Raw genomic sequence first — 16,661 nt, forward strand, 5'->3', positions numbered from 1 at the left:
TCCCTGCAAATAGTTAGTAGCGGTACCTGAAGGGACATTTATAGATTATGGTGGGATTAAACACTTTATAATGATGGTATTCGTGAAGAATATTTACAGATATGGTTGTCCACTTGGAGCCTATCAGCTGATTATATACCTGAGCTCATACAATATTTTCACTGCGAATAGTTAGTAGAGGTACCTAATGAAACCTTTATGGATTATGGTAGGATTAGATGCCGTTCCAAGATGGCTGACCAATTGGAGATACAAATCTAGTTAGTTGAAATACCTAATTAAATCTTTATGTATAATGGGAGAGTTAGATACAGTTCCAACATGGCTGACAAATTGGAGATGCAATTCTAATCTAAGCGAAACATACCATCACCATGCATTGGAAATTAACCTCTGGCCCACCCATAAAATATTAGGAAGCAGCTGTCAAACGGTTTACAGCCGGCGAAAGCACGGCTTTACACAAGGAGAAGCACGTGGCCTCCACAAATTTCTGATAGCAAGAGACTGGGATGAATTATGCATTGCTATGACAGAGTACAGGAATGATGACTTAAAGCCACCCGGACCATCCCTAGGTGACCAACAGGATCTTCACTCTCCCTGAGGCACGCCTTTTCCTCATATGTGCTCACTGTGTCTATCGCACTGTTACCAGACCCTAGTTAGGCCTTATATTGATACCAAGGGACACCCATCACAATTGCTTTCATGTACGAGATCTCACAACGTTAACCCTCTCCATCTTCACGCATATAAGGCCTGCTGTTCTAGAGCAGATCTGTGTTTTCTTTAATTCACCATCATAGCTCTAGCTCGCCCAACAACTTTGTCTTTTCCTTTAAACTTTTTATTGTTAACAGGCTGACAAGGCAGAAATATATTAAATCATTAATACATATGTTAACGGACATAAATGTATAATACAGTAAAGCAAATAGGACATGAGATAGGAAAGAAAAAATACAAAAAAAAGAAACGAATAATAAATTGGTTCACTAATACAAGTTTAAAAAATATATATATTGTAACAGTTTCTTTCAATAATCGTACAAAGTATGTTATCCTAAAGACACTGAATGTCAATTCATTAAGCATAATATTTGCCTATACCCAATAAAGAAAATAGAGCATCATTGTTCCACAAAAGTTCCCCAATGTTTTTCATGTTTGCTCAGTGTGCGTGTTCCCCTAATGTTTGCTAAGGCTAGTTCCATTGAGTGAATCTCAATTACAAGTGCCCACCAGTCTCAGACCGTGGGTGATTCAGAGCAGGTCCAGGCTCTAGCCAAAGTTAACTTGGCACAAGACATAAGTATTGTAACCAAGGCTGCATGTGGTATAGAGACAGAATAAGTGTCTAACAAAACAGAAGCAGCCGTGAGTGTAGGCAGCTGAATTTGCTTCATTTTCAAAACCTTCTGAATATCGAACCAAAAGACCTTAAGATTAGGACAGGAAAACAGCATGTGTGCCAAATCGGCTGCGTCGGCAAGGCATTTTGTGCGATCACTGTAGGAATTATTAGGAGACAATTTGGAGATTCTTTCAGGGGTGTAGTATAACATGGAAGTTGTTCTGAATTGTTGGAGCCTTAGACTAGATGAACGTACTCGTTTATTGATATTTATCAAGGAGCACTCTATCTGTTTGGGTGTAATGTTTGAGCCCAACAGTCTGCTCCATTTGTCAGCCAATTTTATACAATCATTTGATTTGAGATCGATTAGGAGTCTATATGCTTCGCTTATTACTGACTTATTTCTTAGGGAATATAAGCAGGTCCAGATATCGCAATCAGAAACCTCCAGAACTTGTTTTTTGTTAATCAGATAATCATGTAGTTGTAAGTGTTTGTACCTCATGTTTTCAGATAGGTCATATAACAATTTAAGGGTGTTGAAGTCTAAGAATCCTTGTGTGCCATATAGATCCCCTAAAACGGTAATTCCTGAGCTGGACTAGCAGAGTGTGATGTTGTCATTAAAGATACTTGGAAGACCCGGATTGCCCCACAACGGCAACTTTGAGTGAAAAAAGCTAGTTTTACAAAAGGTTAGTATATTGTCCCAAATCTTAATTATGTCCCTTGCGGTCTTAAATCTAACCTTTTTTTAGTAATTGGGGTCGTTTGTTCTAAACAAAAACATATTTGAATCGGATTTTAACATAAAAGAGTGGAAGAATAATGCGCCTCCTCCATTAAGTAGAGAACGAAGGCGAATGACAAAAGCAGACCAAAAATACAATTTAAAATCAGGAAAATTAAGCCCTCCCTCATTTATATTATTTTTCATAAGATTCAGCGACCTTCTCGCTTTTTTATAGCCCCAGATAAAGCTGCTAAGTGCTCCATCGAGTTTCTTGAAGAACTGATTATTTAGCGCCAATGGGATAGATCGAAATAAATACACATATTGTAGGAGGATGACGCGGTCCAAGATGGCGGAGTGAGGAACTGCGCCGAGCAGCTCACCCGGAGGTTTCTCTCTCTCCCCCTCTATGGAGTAATGATAACGATGCAGTAGCCGTGCTGAAAGCTGAAAAGCTCCGTGTTTTGACCTCAGAAAAGGGAGCAGGCGTTTTTCGCAAGAACAGAAAAAGCTTGCTGACGGCTTTCAGGAGCTTTAATGCAGCGCTAGTGGTGGTGCTTCTTCACCGATGCTCCGGCTCTCAGACACAGCTAAGCTCTTCCGGCGGATGATTCCCGGCCTGCTTGGGAGCTCAGGGCTCGGCTGGTTTGGTCTCAATCTTCGTGCACCGTACACCTGGTGGCCAAGGAGGATGTCTTCGAAGAACCCTCCACCCTCCACGCGGAACAACAGACAGCCGGCAGGAGCCGCCGCGCCTCCTCTCCCCCCCCGGCCGTAACCTCACAAGTTACGATAACAGCTACGGTAACAGCAGCGCCTCTCTCAGCCACCGTGCCCCCAGGGGGTGTTGGCAATACCACACTGGAGAATGTCTCTAGCGCCGCCACGGATGGAGGGAAAAAGGAAAAGAAAACACCTTCCTCGTCTCTTGGGCTGATGGAAGCTGCAACGGTGTCTAACACGATGGGAGGTCCGCACCAGGAGAATGGAGATATCGGCAGACAGGTACAGAGACCTTCTAATTTACCCCCGGGCGCACACATTAAAAAACCTGGTCAGACTGCAACCAAAGCTACAACTAAATCAGGGGCTAAATCAGTGGCAGGAAGGGGGGGGGCAACTGGGAGTGAAATAACCAGTGCACCTCACGCTTTAGTGACTGGAAAACTAGGGGAAACATCTGATACAGTGGGGGACAAACGATTAACATTGCAGAGCAGCAGCGCTCCGGTGGTTTTCGAAGGGACTTATAGTAGCTCTTTAATAGAATAGTCAATGATACAGACTAGCGAATCAGTAGCTGCCGAAGAGGTTGGAATGATGGATAATTTATGCCCTGATATAAGTACAAAAGAACAAAGTGAAAATGCCAGTACTGATACAAAACTGATTAACACACTTGAAGGCAAAGCCTGAAAGGATAATTCAAGGCTAGGAGCTGATTAATAGCTTTTATTATTTGGTTCCAACGAACAGCTCTATTTTAGAAAAGCATATTCAAAACGATGGACAATATTACATACTATGTACAAAAATAAAAGGTATGGAACTCTTACATCTTATCAGGCATGTCACAAGCATACAACATTCAACCATTCAGGGACAATTATTAACATGTGCAATATATTACAGTGATTTGCAATAGAAAAGCAAGCATAACAAGGCTGAACAAAGGTGAGCCACGGTCTGCAAAATATTTTGGACACTATTACTTAGAAAGTTATCTACAACAAGTACATTCCGTACGCAAATTAAATTATTCTTGGTTTTTTCTGGTTTAAAGAAAAACACAGTAATGTACAAGGAATGGTGAAAAGCAACTGGGTGATTCGAATAAGCTTGTCACCCATGCAGACTCAAAGGTGGCTGTGGGCCTACGCGTTTCGAATCCTCTCGATCTATTAGGATTCTCTTCAGGGCCTTTAGTTATATCTATAACAAAATGTAAGAAAAAAGGTTGAAAGAGTTAATATATACATATACAGTGGATCAACGTCAGAATCCTCACTCAGATCACCCCCTCTCTCATCAGCCACCTGCAAGGGTGGTGGAAATACTGTGCTATGGCGAAAGCATCAATATAGAAGCTGACTGGGATACTCTGCGGAGTTAGTTCTAAGTAGATGGAACGAGAGAACATGTTATGATCTAGGTGGTAAGCGGGATTGCTACTGTTTTAACGGAGTTTAGTCTACATGGCTGGAGAGTGAAAACATGTAAAGATCTTACCTGCCTAGGTGATAGGCGGGATTGCTATGCTGGAGGCGGAGTCACCCGGAAAAACGGAGGAGGTGCCTATAGATGGATAAACACGCATATAATCAAGATAAGCATTTTCTTAGCACAGGGCCACAATTTCGACAGACCACCGTCCTTACCTATTATTAATGAGCCTTAGTGTAGGAGTGTGACGATCGTCGGAGTAAAAAAGCACGAAGTCCTAAAAGGAGTAACATAACACATGCTGGAGTTAACTCGAGACGCCTTACGCTACTAACATGTTGGAGAAATAACTATTCTTAAATCTTACCACTAGGAATTGGCATTCAAGGATGCACTTTATCGGCGATGATTTGACAGGCCGTGATTGAGTACGGAGGGCGTGGTCCGCCGGACGCGGCTTACTGTTTACAGATGGAACGAGAGAACATGTTATGATCTAGGTGGTAAGCGGGATTGCTACTGTTTTAACGGAGTTTAGTCTACATGGCTGGAGAGTGAAAACATGTAAAGATCTTACCTGCCTAGGTGATAGGCGGGATTGCTATGCTGGAGGCGGAGTCACCCGGAAAAACGGAGGAGGTGCCTATAGATGGATAAACACGCATATAATCAAGATAAGCATTTTCTTAGCACAGGGCCACAATTTCGACAGACCACCGTCCTTACCTATTATTAATGAGCCTTAGTGTAGGAGTGTGACGATCGTCGGAGTAAAAAAGCACGAAGTCCTAAAAGGAGTAACATAACACATGCTGGAGTTAACTCGAGACGCCTTACGCTACTTACATGTTGGAGAAATAACTATTCTTAAATCTTACCACTAGGAATTGGCATTCAAGGATGCACTTTATCGGCGATGATTTGACAGGCCGTGATTGAGTACGGAGGGCGTGGTCCGCCGGACGCGGCTTACTGTTTACAAGCGGATCATAAGGCCCTACAATAAGTAACATAGTGAATGTAAGCGAACCTGTGGGGCGAGTCTAACAAAGTTGGATAGAAAATAAAATCCTCTTACCAAGAACGCGGAGTGACGCGCTGGTCTTATTTTGAAAAATTGCTACGGTGGAAAACAACGAGGTGGGAGTTAGTTCCGGGGCAATCTAGTTCAGCTAACTAATACTACGAGACGAACAGGTGGTGGTACTCACAATTAATTCACAGTTCCAGAGCCTCGATCGACGACGTGACAAGAAGTACATACTCCGGCACAGGCACCTTAACTAAAAGGGCTGCCGTCCAGGCCCCCTTATATACAGGTCGGTGATTGGTTGACGCCTACCTTGTTTCTGGTATTCATTTTGGAACAGAAAACCAGGACTGGATTTGGCACAAGGGATTTGGCCTACATAGAGAGCATGGTAATACAACCATTCTACTCATAATTTGAATATTTCGCTCAGTTCATTCAGCCCAGACACCGAAGTGTCAAATTTAACTATTAAAAAAGCTTCCCGTTTTGACAAGGCGAGATTTTGATCGCCACCACGAGGGTTTTTTTCCACTTTGGAAATAACAGTCCATTTGAGGTCACTGACAACATGCTGCACCCGCGTCCAGTGGAGCACCAAAGGGGCATTTTCAACCTTGTTTTTAATTCTAGATTTGTGTTGCGAGATCCGATGGCGGATCTCTTGATTGGTTTTACCTATATACAGTAGGTGACAAGGGCATGTGATGCCGTATACGACAAACTTACTCTTACAGTTACTAAAGGATTCATGTTTCCAGAAGATGCCGTTATGCTGAAACAGTGAACCCTCAATACAAGATTCACAACAAAGGCATGTCCCACATTTATGATGTCCAACAATGGGGGGCATCCCCATCATTTGGCGCAATGTCGCAGGTTTTGGTGCAGGCATCGCCGCACGGACAATGTGGTTGGCAATGTTATTTTCCTTTTTGAAGGCAAATAGAGGCATATCCACAAGACTTTCATCCAGGTCTTTCACTAGATGCCAATTCTGCTTAATGACTTTTTTGAGGTGATTAGCATTGGGACAAAACGTCGTGACACAAACCTGTCGTTTCAGTGCAGGTTTGATTCTTCGTTCTAGGGTAGTCTCGCGTGGTGTCCACTGTGCCCTCTTCATACAGCTCTTCACAAGTTTCTTAGGATATCCCCTGTCGCACAATTTGGATGTTAAATTGGCTGAATGATGTTGAAAATCTTCCTTAAACGTGCAGTTCCTGCGAACTCGAAGGAACTGCCCATAGGGGAGGTTTTCTCTGAGATTCCTGGGATGGTTACTTGAAAACATCAGTGACTTGTTTCTATCAGAGGGCTTGCTGTATAGAGTCGTGGCCAACTTCCCTTCACAAGGGAACACCTCCACGTCTAGGAAAGCAATCTTCCTAGTAGAACTAGAAATACTGAATTTTATATCAGCAGTTCTATTATTTAACCATTGATGGAACTGGTCAAGAGTGTCACTGTCACCTGTCCAAGTCATAAAAACATCATCAATAAACCGGAGCCACGCTCCGATGTATTGAATGAAAGGATTGTTCTGGTAGATATATGTCTCTTCATACATTGCCATAAACAATACCGCCAATTCTGGCGCAAAGGGACACCCCATGGCTACTCCCTTTACTTGGTAGTAATATTCGCCATTAAAACAAAAATAATTCTTCTTTAAGGCGAAAGCTGCCAAGTCCACGATGAAGTTGGTGGGCACCTGCGTCGGTCTGGGTCTGGAATCAAGATAATATGTAAGTACTGCTATCGCCTCATCTTGAGGGATCTGGGTATAAAGAGCAGTTACATCCATAGTAACCAGTCTGTCTCTGTTTTCACAAAAGTCAATTCTTTCTAATTTGTTGATAAAATCAGTTGTATCCTGGAGGTAGGATTTTACACTGATCATAAATTCTTTTAGAAAACAGTCTACATATTTAGCTGATGGCTCTAGTACAGACCCGCATCCAGCAACGATGGGTCTGCCGGGAGGGTGGTCAGGATCTTTATGTATCTTAGGCAATACATAGAACATAGGCACTTTTGGATGTAGAATTTTGAGATATTCGAATTCTTTCGGTCCAACAAAGCCTAAATCAAAACCTTTTTGTATGATAGCAAAAAGTTCATTCTGGAGGTCAGTGGTAGGGTCTTTATTGATTTTGCGGTAGCAGCTACTATCTGCCAACTGTCTCATGACCTCGGTGGTGTAGTCATTGGTATCCCACACTACAATCGCTCCACCTTTGTCGGCCTGCTTTATTATGACCGTACTATCAGTTTTAAGGTTGTTTAGAGCTGTCATCTGTGCCTTGGTGGTATTATATTTTACATATTTCCTCTCTTTTTCCATAGCCGAAATGGCCGATAGAACACTTTTTTCGAAGGTAAGTAGGTTTTTTGGAACTTTACTTGCTGGAGGACAAAAGATGGATTTGTTCCTAAGGCCGGTGACCTCCATAGGCTGGTTACTGGGGGTTTCCCTAAAGAAGAGAGTCAATCTTAATTTCCTGCAGAATTCAATGAATTCTGACTTCATTTTGACGAAGTCAGTTCTTTTGGAGGGGACAAATGATAGTCCTTTAGCCAACATGCTTTCTTCATCAGGTGATAGAACTTTTTTGGATAAATTGAAAATAGGCGACGCGTCTAGTTTTTGTACTGCTGTCGTCTGGTTTTCATTTCCCACGGGATGTTGGTTCTCACTCGTCCCCTGACGTTGATCCACTGTATATGTATATATTAACTCTTTCAACCTTTTTTCTTTTATTTTGTTATAGATATAACTAAAGGCCCTGAAGAGAATCCTAATAGATCGAGAGGATTCGAAACGCGTAGGCCCACAGCCACCTTTGAGTCTGCATGGGTGACAAGCTTATTCGAATCACCCAGTTGCTTTTCACCATTCCTTGTACATTACTGTGTTTTTCTTTAAACCAGAAAAAACCAAGAATAATTTAATTTGCGTACGGAATGTACTTGTTGTAGATAACTTTCTAAGTAATAGTGTCCAAAATATTTTGCAGACCGTGGCTCACCTTTGTTCAGCCTTGTTATGCTTGCTTTTCTATTGCAAATCACTGTAATATATTGCACATGTTAATAATTGTCCCTGAATGGTTGAATGTTGTATGCTTGTGACATGCCTGATAAGATGTAAGAGTTCCATACCTTTTATTTTTGTACATAGTATGTAATATTGTCCATCGTTTTGAATATGCTTTTCTAAAATAGAGCTGTTCGTTGGAACCAAATAATAAAAGCTATTAATCAGCTCCTAGCCTTGAATTATCCTTTCAGGCTTTGCCTTCAAGTGTGTTAATCAGTTTTGTATCAGTACTGGCATTTTCACTTTGTTCTTTTGGATATTGGCTCAGCCATACTGATTAGAGCCACCCCCTTGTAGTTTTTTGGTTATAATTGCGGGCACAGGCCCGCGAGGCGTTGTTGTTCATTCGTTTGAAGTAAGGATAGACTTTTTGCTACCCTTGTATTTTGCATTGATTGTGTGATTGTGTCTTATATACATGCTATATTTTTTTATTCTTTTCCCTTTTTGAGTATTCTAAACCCTTTTTTTCTTTTCATTGTTTCTATAGAGTGATGGCAGAAAAAGACACTTTCGCCTATACAGAGGACCATATCAGAAACTTCCTCAGTGACCCACCCATCTTCTCCTCGGTTACCTTAAGTGAGACAGCTACTACATCTAATGAATCGGATAAACTGATTCGTCTTAAAAAGAAGCAGATAAGGACAGATCTCCACGGTCACTTCTTGTTGCAACACCTCCGGGAAGGCACCATTCCTGCTGGTTTACAAATTAAAAACATACCCGTAATTTTTACCGAAGACCCGATATTCAAAAAAGGTTTTTCTATGATAGAAACTAAATGCAGTAGAGATTTAATGGTTCTAACAGTAGAGACAGCTGTCAGAATATCGAAAGAAGAACTAGCTGAAATTTCTAAACTAGAGTCAGAAATAAGTATCAATCCCACCATAGCTGACGCCAAGGCTCTCTTGGACAAAGTCAATAAAGAAATCCAAGAATTTAAAGATTATACAATAACTCAAAAATCTAACCAATTTGAGAAGGATAAAAAAGGTTTTTCCCTAGACAACATATACCCTTACTTGCAGGCCTACTTTTATTCCAAAGCGGAATCAAGACGTTTTCTTCCAGGTAATCAGGGAAGATCGCGAAAGCAGTTCATTTCCTTCAGTGATACATCGTCATCAGGAACTGATAGTGAACCTACTGGTAACTATAACCGTCCCAATAGGAATCGGAACTGGAACGTGAACCCACAACAACAAAATCAATCGTCAAACCCCCATTTTTTAGGGAGAGGCCAAACATTGCCCAGGGGACGAGTGAGAACCAACATCCCGTGGGAAATGAAAACCAGACGACAGCAGTACAAAAACTAGACGCGTCGCCTATTTTCAATTTATCCAAAAAAGTTCTATCACCTGATGAAGAAAGCATGTTGGCTAAAGGACTATCATTTGTCCCCTCCAAAAGAACTGACTTCGTCAAAATGAAGTCAGAATTCATTGAATTCTGCAGGAAATTAAGATTGACTCTCTTCTTTAGGGAAACCCCCAGTAACCAGCCTATGGAGGTCACCGGCCTTAGGAACAAATCCATCTTTTGTCCTCCAGCAAGTAAAGTTCCAAAAAACCTACTTACCTTCGAAAAAAGTGTTCTATCGGCCATTTCGGCTATGGAAAAAGAGAGGAAATATGTAAAATATAATACCACCAAGGCACAGATGACAGCTCTAAACAACCTTAAAACTGATAGTACGGTCATAATAAAGCAGGCCGACAAAGGTGGAGCGATTGTAGTGTGGGATACCAATGACTACACCACCGAGGTCATGAGACAGTTGGCAGATAGTAGCTGCTACCGCAAAATCAATAAAGACCCTACCACTGACCTCCAGAATGAACTTTTTGCTATCATACAAAAAGGTTTTGATTTAGGCTTTGTTGGACCGAAAGAATTCGAATATCTCAAAATTCTACATCCAAAAGTGCCTATGTTCTATGTATTGCCTAAGATACATAAAGATCCTGACCACCCTCCCGGCAGACCCATCGTTGCTGGATGCGGGTCTGTACTAGAGCCATCAGCTAAATATGTAGACTGTTTTCTAAAAGAATTTATGATCAGTGTAAAATCCTACCTCCAGGATACAACTGATTTTATCAACAAATTAGAAAGAATTGACTTTTGTGAAAACAGAGACAGACTGGTTACTATGGATGTAACTGCTCTTTATACCCAGATCCCTCAAGATGAGGCGATAGCAGTACTTACATATTATCTTGATTCCAGACCCAGACCGACGCAGGTGCCCACCAACTTCATCGTGGACTTGGCAGCTTTCGCCTTAAAGAAGAATTATTTTTGTTTTAATGGCGAATATTACTACCAAGTAAAGGGAGTAGCCATGGGGTGTCCCTTTGCGCCAGAATTGGCGGTATTGTTTATGGCAATGTATGAAGAGACATATATCTACCAGAACAATCCTTTCATTCAATACATCGGAGCGTGGCTCCGGTTTATTGATGATGTTTTTATGACTTGGACAGGTGACAGTGACACTCTTGACCAGTTCCATCAATGGTTAAATAATAGAACTGCTGATATAAAATTCAGTATTTCTAGTTCTACTAGGAAGATTGCTTTCCTAGACGTGGAGGTGTTCCCTTGTGAAGGGAAGTTGGCCACGACTCTATACAGCAAGCCCACTGATAGAAACAAGTCACTGATGTTTTCAAGTAACCATCCCAGGAATCTCAGAGAAAACCTCCCCTATGGGCAGTTCCTTCGAGTTCGCAGGAACTGCACGTTTAAGGAAGATTTTCAACATCATTCAGCCAATTTAACATCCAAATTGTGCGACAGGGGATATCCTAAGAAACTTGTGAAGAGCTGTATGAAGAGGGCACAGTGGACACCACGCGAGACTACCCTAGAACGAAGAATCAAACCTGCACTGAAACGACAGGTTTGTGTCACGACGTTTTGTCCCAATGCTAATCACCTCAAAAAAGTCATTAAGCAGAATTGGCATCTAGTGAAAGACCTGGATGAAAGTCTTGTGGATATGCCTCTATTTGCCTTCAAAAAGGAAAATAACATTGCCAACCACATTGTCCGTGCGGCGATGCCTGCACCAAAACCTGCGACATTGCGCCAAATGATGGGGATGCCCCCCATTGTTGGACATCATAAATGTGGGACATGCCTTTGTTGTGAATCTTGTATTGAGGGTTCACTGTTTCAGCATAACGGCATCTTCTGGAAACATGAATCCTTTAGTAACTGTAAGAGTAAGTTTGTCGTATACGGCATCACATGCCCTTGTCACCTACTGTATATAGGTAAAACCAATCAAGAGATCCGCCATCGGATCTCGCAACACAAATCTAGAATTAAAAACAAGGTTGAAAATGCCCCTTTGGTGCTCCACTGGACGCGGATGCAGCATGTTGTCAGTGACCTCAAATGGACTGTTATTTCCAAAGTGGAAAAAAACCCTCGTGGTGGCGATCAAAATCTCGCCTTGTCAAAACGGGAAGCTTTTTTAATAGTTAAATTTGACACTTCGGTGTCTGGGCTGAATGAACTGAGCGAAATATTCAAATTATGAGTAGAATGGTTGTATTACCATGCTCTCTATGTAGGCCAAATCCCTTGTGCCAAATCCAGTCCTGGTTTTCTGTTCCAAAATGAATACCAGAAACAAGGTAGGCGTCAACCAATCACCGACCTGTATATAAGGGGGCCTGGACGGCAGCCCTTTTAGTTAAGGTGCCTGTGCCGGAGTATGTACTTCTTGTCACGTCGTCGATCGAGGCTCTGGAACTGTGAATTAATTGTGAGTACCACCACCTGTTCGTCTCGTAGTATTAGTTAGCTGAACTAGATTGCCCCGGAACTAACTCCCACCTCGTTGTTTTCCACCGTAGCAATTTTTCAAAATAAGACCAGCGCGTCACTCCGCGTTCTTGGTAAGAGGATTTTATTTTCTATCCAACTTTGTTAGACTCGCCCCACAGGTTCGCTTACATTCACTATGTTACTTGTTGTAGGGCCTTATGATCCGCTTGTAAACAGTAAGCCGCGTCCGGCGGACCACGCCCTCCGTACTCAATCACGGCCTGTCAAATCATCGCCGATAAAGTGCATCCTTGAATGCCAATTCCTAGTGGTAAGATTTAAGAATAGTTATTTCTCCAACATGTTAGTAGCGTAAGGCGTCTCGAGTTAACTCCAGCATGTGTTATGTTACTCCTTTTAGGACTTCGTGCTTTTTTACTCCGACGATCGTCACACTCCTACACTAAGGCTCATTAATAATAGGTAAGGACGGTGGTCTGTCGAAATTGTGGCCCTGTGCTAAGAAAATGCTTATCTTGATTATATGCGTGTTTATCCATCTATAGGCACCTCCTCCGTTTTTCCGGGTGACTCCGCCTCCAGCATAGCAATCCCGCCTATCACCTAGGCAGGTAAGATCTTTACATGTTTTCACTCTCCAGCCATGTAGACTAAACTCCGTTAAAACAGTAGCAATCCCGCTTACCACCTAGATCATAACATGTTCTCTCGTTCCATCTACTTAGAACTAACTCCGCAGAGTATCCCAGTCAGCTTCTATATTGATGCTTTCGCCATAGCACAGTATTTCCACCACCCTTGCAGGTGGCTGATGAGAGAGGGGGTGATCTGAGTGAGGATTCTGACGTTGATCCACTGTATATGTATATATTAACTCTTTCAACCTTTTTTCTTTTATTTTGTTATAGATATAACTAAAGGCCCTGAAGAGAATCCTAATAGATCGAGAGGATTCGAAACGCGTAGGCCCACAGCCACCTTTGAGTCTGCATGGGTGACAAGCTTATTCGAATCACCCAGTTGCTTTTTACCATTCCTTGTACATTACTGTGTTTTTCTTTAAACCAGAAAAAACCAAGAATAATTTAATTTGCGTACGGAATGTACTTGTTGTAGATAACTTTCTAAGTAATAGTGTCCAAAATATTTTGCAGACCGTGGCTCACCTTTGTTCAGCCTTGTTATGCTTGCTTTTCTATTGCAAATCACTGTAATATATTGCACATGTTAATAATTGTCCCTGAATGGTTGAATGTTGTATGCTTGTGACATGCCTGATAAGATGTAAGAGTTCCATACCTTTTATTTTTGTACATAGTATGTAATATTGTCCATCGTTTTGAATATGCTTTTCTAAAATAGAGCTGTTCGTTGGAACCAAATAATAAAAGCTATTAATCAGCTCCTAGCCTTGAATTATCCTTTCAGGCTTTGCCTTCAAGTGTGTTAATCAGTTTTGTATCAGTACTGGCATTTTCACTTTGTTCTTTTGGATATTGGCTCAGCCATACTGATTAGAGCCACCCCCTTGTAGTTTTTTGGCTGATATAAGTACAGACACACATATTTCCACAGGAGGAGCGAATGCTGACAACACGGGTTTACTACCCCCTATCGAACCAGCTACTACTGTCCCTGCAGCTGAGGCGGATGGGTTAGTGGAGGATAGTGTGGCGCCTATAAAACCTGTAGAACTTATGGAACGCACTGAGTCTATTGAACTGATTGAACTGATCGAACAAGGCTATTTCGAAGATTTTGACGCCGAAACAGATGATGAGCGGGGCGAGAAAGGGGAGAAGGATGACCACTTAGATAATTTGACAAAAGCACGAATAAAGAGAGGGCGCAAACATAAAAGCAAGCCCAGAGCAAAGAAAGGCAGCAAGGCTGGCACCTTATTAAACCGGCCTATCGCAAACAATAATCAAACTTCGAAAAAGATTCTTCTGGACAAAAGTCCATTGAGAAAATGGATTGAAGCTAAAGGCTTAGTTAAAAATATGATATTGAGACTATCAGGAGCCAGCTTCACAGAGTCAATGCTTATCATAGAAGTGCCCTGCACTACCGTCAGTCCTATCACTTTGGAAAGTAGTGCCCTAACCACCTCATCTAGTCCATCATTGGACGGATTAACCGACCAAGCACTGCTGTCGATACATGAGCTCGTGGCTGACTCACCAATAATAGAAGCTGATACTCCACAATTTAACGCAATTTCCACTACTTCAGCGATAGATGCCACCCTTCCCTCCCCTGGGGGTTCTTCTCTTGTACCAACACCTCCTTCAGCCAATCTAGAGATAGGTAAACATATGAGTGCTTCTAAAATGGGACACAGCCAAAGGCAAGAATCAACCGATTCCTCTCCACTAGACATAATATTCCAATTACTGAGCAATCAACGGGCTGAAGCGCAGGAACACTATCTACAATTGAGGGAGGACAATAGCAAAGTACAATCTTCTTTACAGGAACTTACCACCAAATTCGGGGGATATCACAGGATATTGTTGAACTGCAACAACGGGTGGTTGAGATGGAGGAAACGAGCAGAAAAACGACGCTTGCACTTGACAAACACGAGACTCAACTTTCAGTGCTCCATCAGAAGGTTGAAGATTTGGAGAATCGACAGAGACAATCTAATCTAAGACTTTTTGGTATACCGGAGGGATCAGAGGGATCTGATCCGAGGGCCTACTTAGTGGGGCTGCTTCAGAAAGCATTCCCAGACCTAGCGGACTGGGACTGGGATTCACAAATCCAGCGAGCCCATCGTCTTCCTCTGGTTCAGAGAAACAGGGAGAATCAATTTCCACGTCCCTTTCTAATTTGTTTTGGCAATTTTTTATTGCGCCAGGCTGTTTGGCAGAGAGCTCGTCCCAATACCCCTGTAGCCATTGGTGAGCTTACAGTTTTTGCTCGCTCCGATCTAAGTAAAGAAACAATGGACAGACGGTGGATGCTACGCAAGCTGATAGATCCAATTAAGTCTAGCGGGGGTCTGTCATGCCCCGAGGTTCCCTACACACTGCCCCTTTAATTAAAAACACTATTTAAGACATCATTATTCTTGGAGCGACGCTTTACGTTCTTGCGCCTAACTCCATTGCTTCTGATGTTCCGTCCTGTCTCCAGTTGCCTGTCTTCCTGTTTTGCTGATCTGTTTCCGGATACGCGGCGGGAGTGTTTCCGGCCCTCGCGCTCGTGTGCGAGCTCTGGCCTTCCTTCTCCCCCCCACTGTATCAAGGAGAGTAACGGACATCTATTCCCAGGCATCCCCTGGTGTCTCGTTGCGTTTGCCCGGTGACGAGAACGCTTACCATTCTGTGGAATCCCGCCCGGCGGCCAGGTTTTTCCCCGCCATCCGGCTGGGCTCAACTTTTGTCCTTGTCTCGTGTTTGTTGCTCCGCCCGGCGGCTGGGCTTAGTCTTCGCCGCCCGGCCGGGCTCATTACTCAGTCCTTTCCTCATTCCTGAGTTGCTTCACCCGGCGGCCGGGCTTAGTCTCCGCCGTCCGGCTGGGCACACTGGGGCCTCTTAGTTTAGTTAAGTTCCCTCCCTGCTCCGCATCCTTCCTCCTCATTTCATCCCCATTGAACACATCATCGTTTTTGCTTATTCTTTGACAAGCCTCACATGTGTTCTGGGGTTCTTGCGTGGACCAGAGTGGGGCGCAGATTACAACCTGCACGACTTAGAATCACGGTAACAGCGCACTGCGCTGCCTACATATATATTGATTAATGTTGTGATTATAATAGAAATCTGAGTGTATGTTTTGTTTCGCAGATCTTCATGCAACGTTCAGTGGTGTTGGCATCAGCTCAGTGTTATCAGAATAGTGGATGTTGTCCAGTAGTCTTCTACCATATACAGAGTGTGAAGTTAACAAATCAGATATTTTATGTTTATGAGTACGAGGTTAGAAAAACAGTGCTTACTGTTATTTTCTTTGTCACAGCTCAAGACAAATTCCTACCATTATCCCACATACCAGTTCTACGACATAGACAAAACAAATGTGGTATGTAGTATCATATACATAAATAGACAGGGTATATGTATGTATTGTATTCGATCTAGATAGATTGTATATTTTCCTTTTCTTACAGCCCACCTGTTGCCAAGTGTCCATTCTGAGTTACCATACATCCATTCTGAAGAACCCCATCAAGATCTTGTTTTTTCCCCCCACCTTTCCTTGTTTTGTCTCCCTGTTTTCCCCTGGCGAGCCAGTCGTTACTCTAGTGCTTGATAGAGTCGGACGGCCGTAGGGCAAGGCTGTGGAATATTCTTTGGATTCTTGACGCTCCTGCGGAACCTGCTTGGACATCATTACAGGGTCAGACATTTCTCCAAGAACCTGCCCGTCTCAAGGTCATTAAAAACGGACGTACTCATTTTTTCACAGATGCAAAGGAAGCAGAAGTATATTTAGCTGGTATCAGCACGGA

The sequence above is a fragment of the Lissotriton helveticus genome, chromosome 4_1, assembly GCF_964261635.1.
Source record: "Lissotriton helveticus chromosome 4_1, aLisHel1.1, whole genome shotgun sequence".
Lineage (NCBI taxonomy): Eukaryota > Metazoa > Chordata > Amphibia > Caudata > Salamandridae > Lissotriton > Lissotriton helveticus.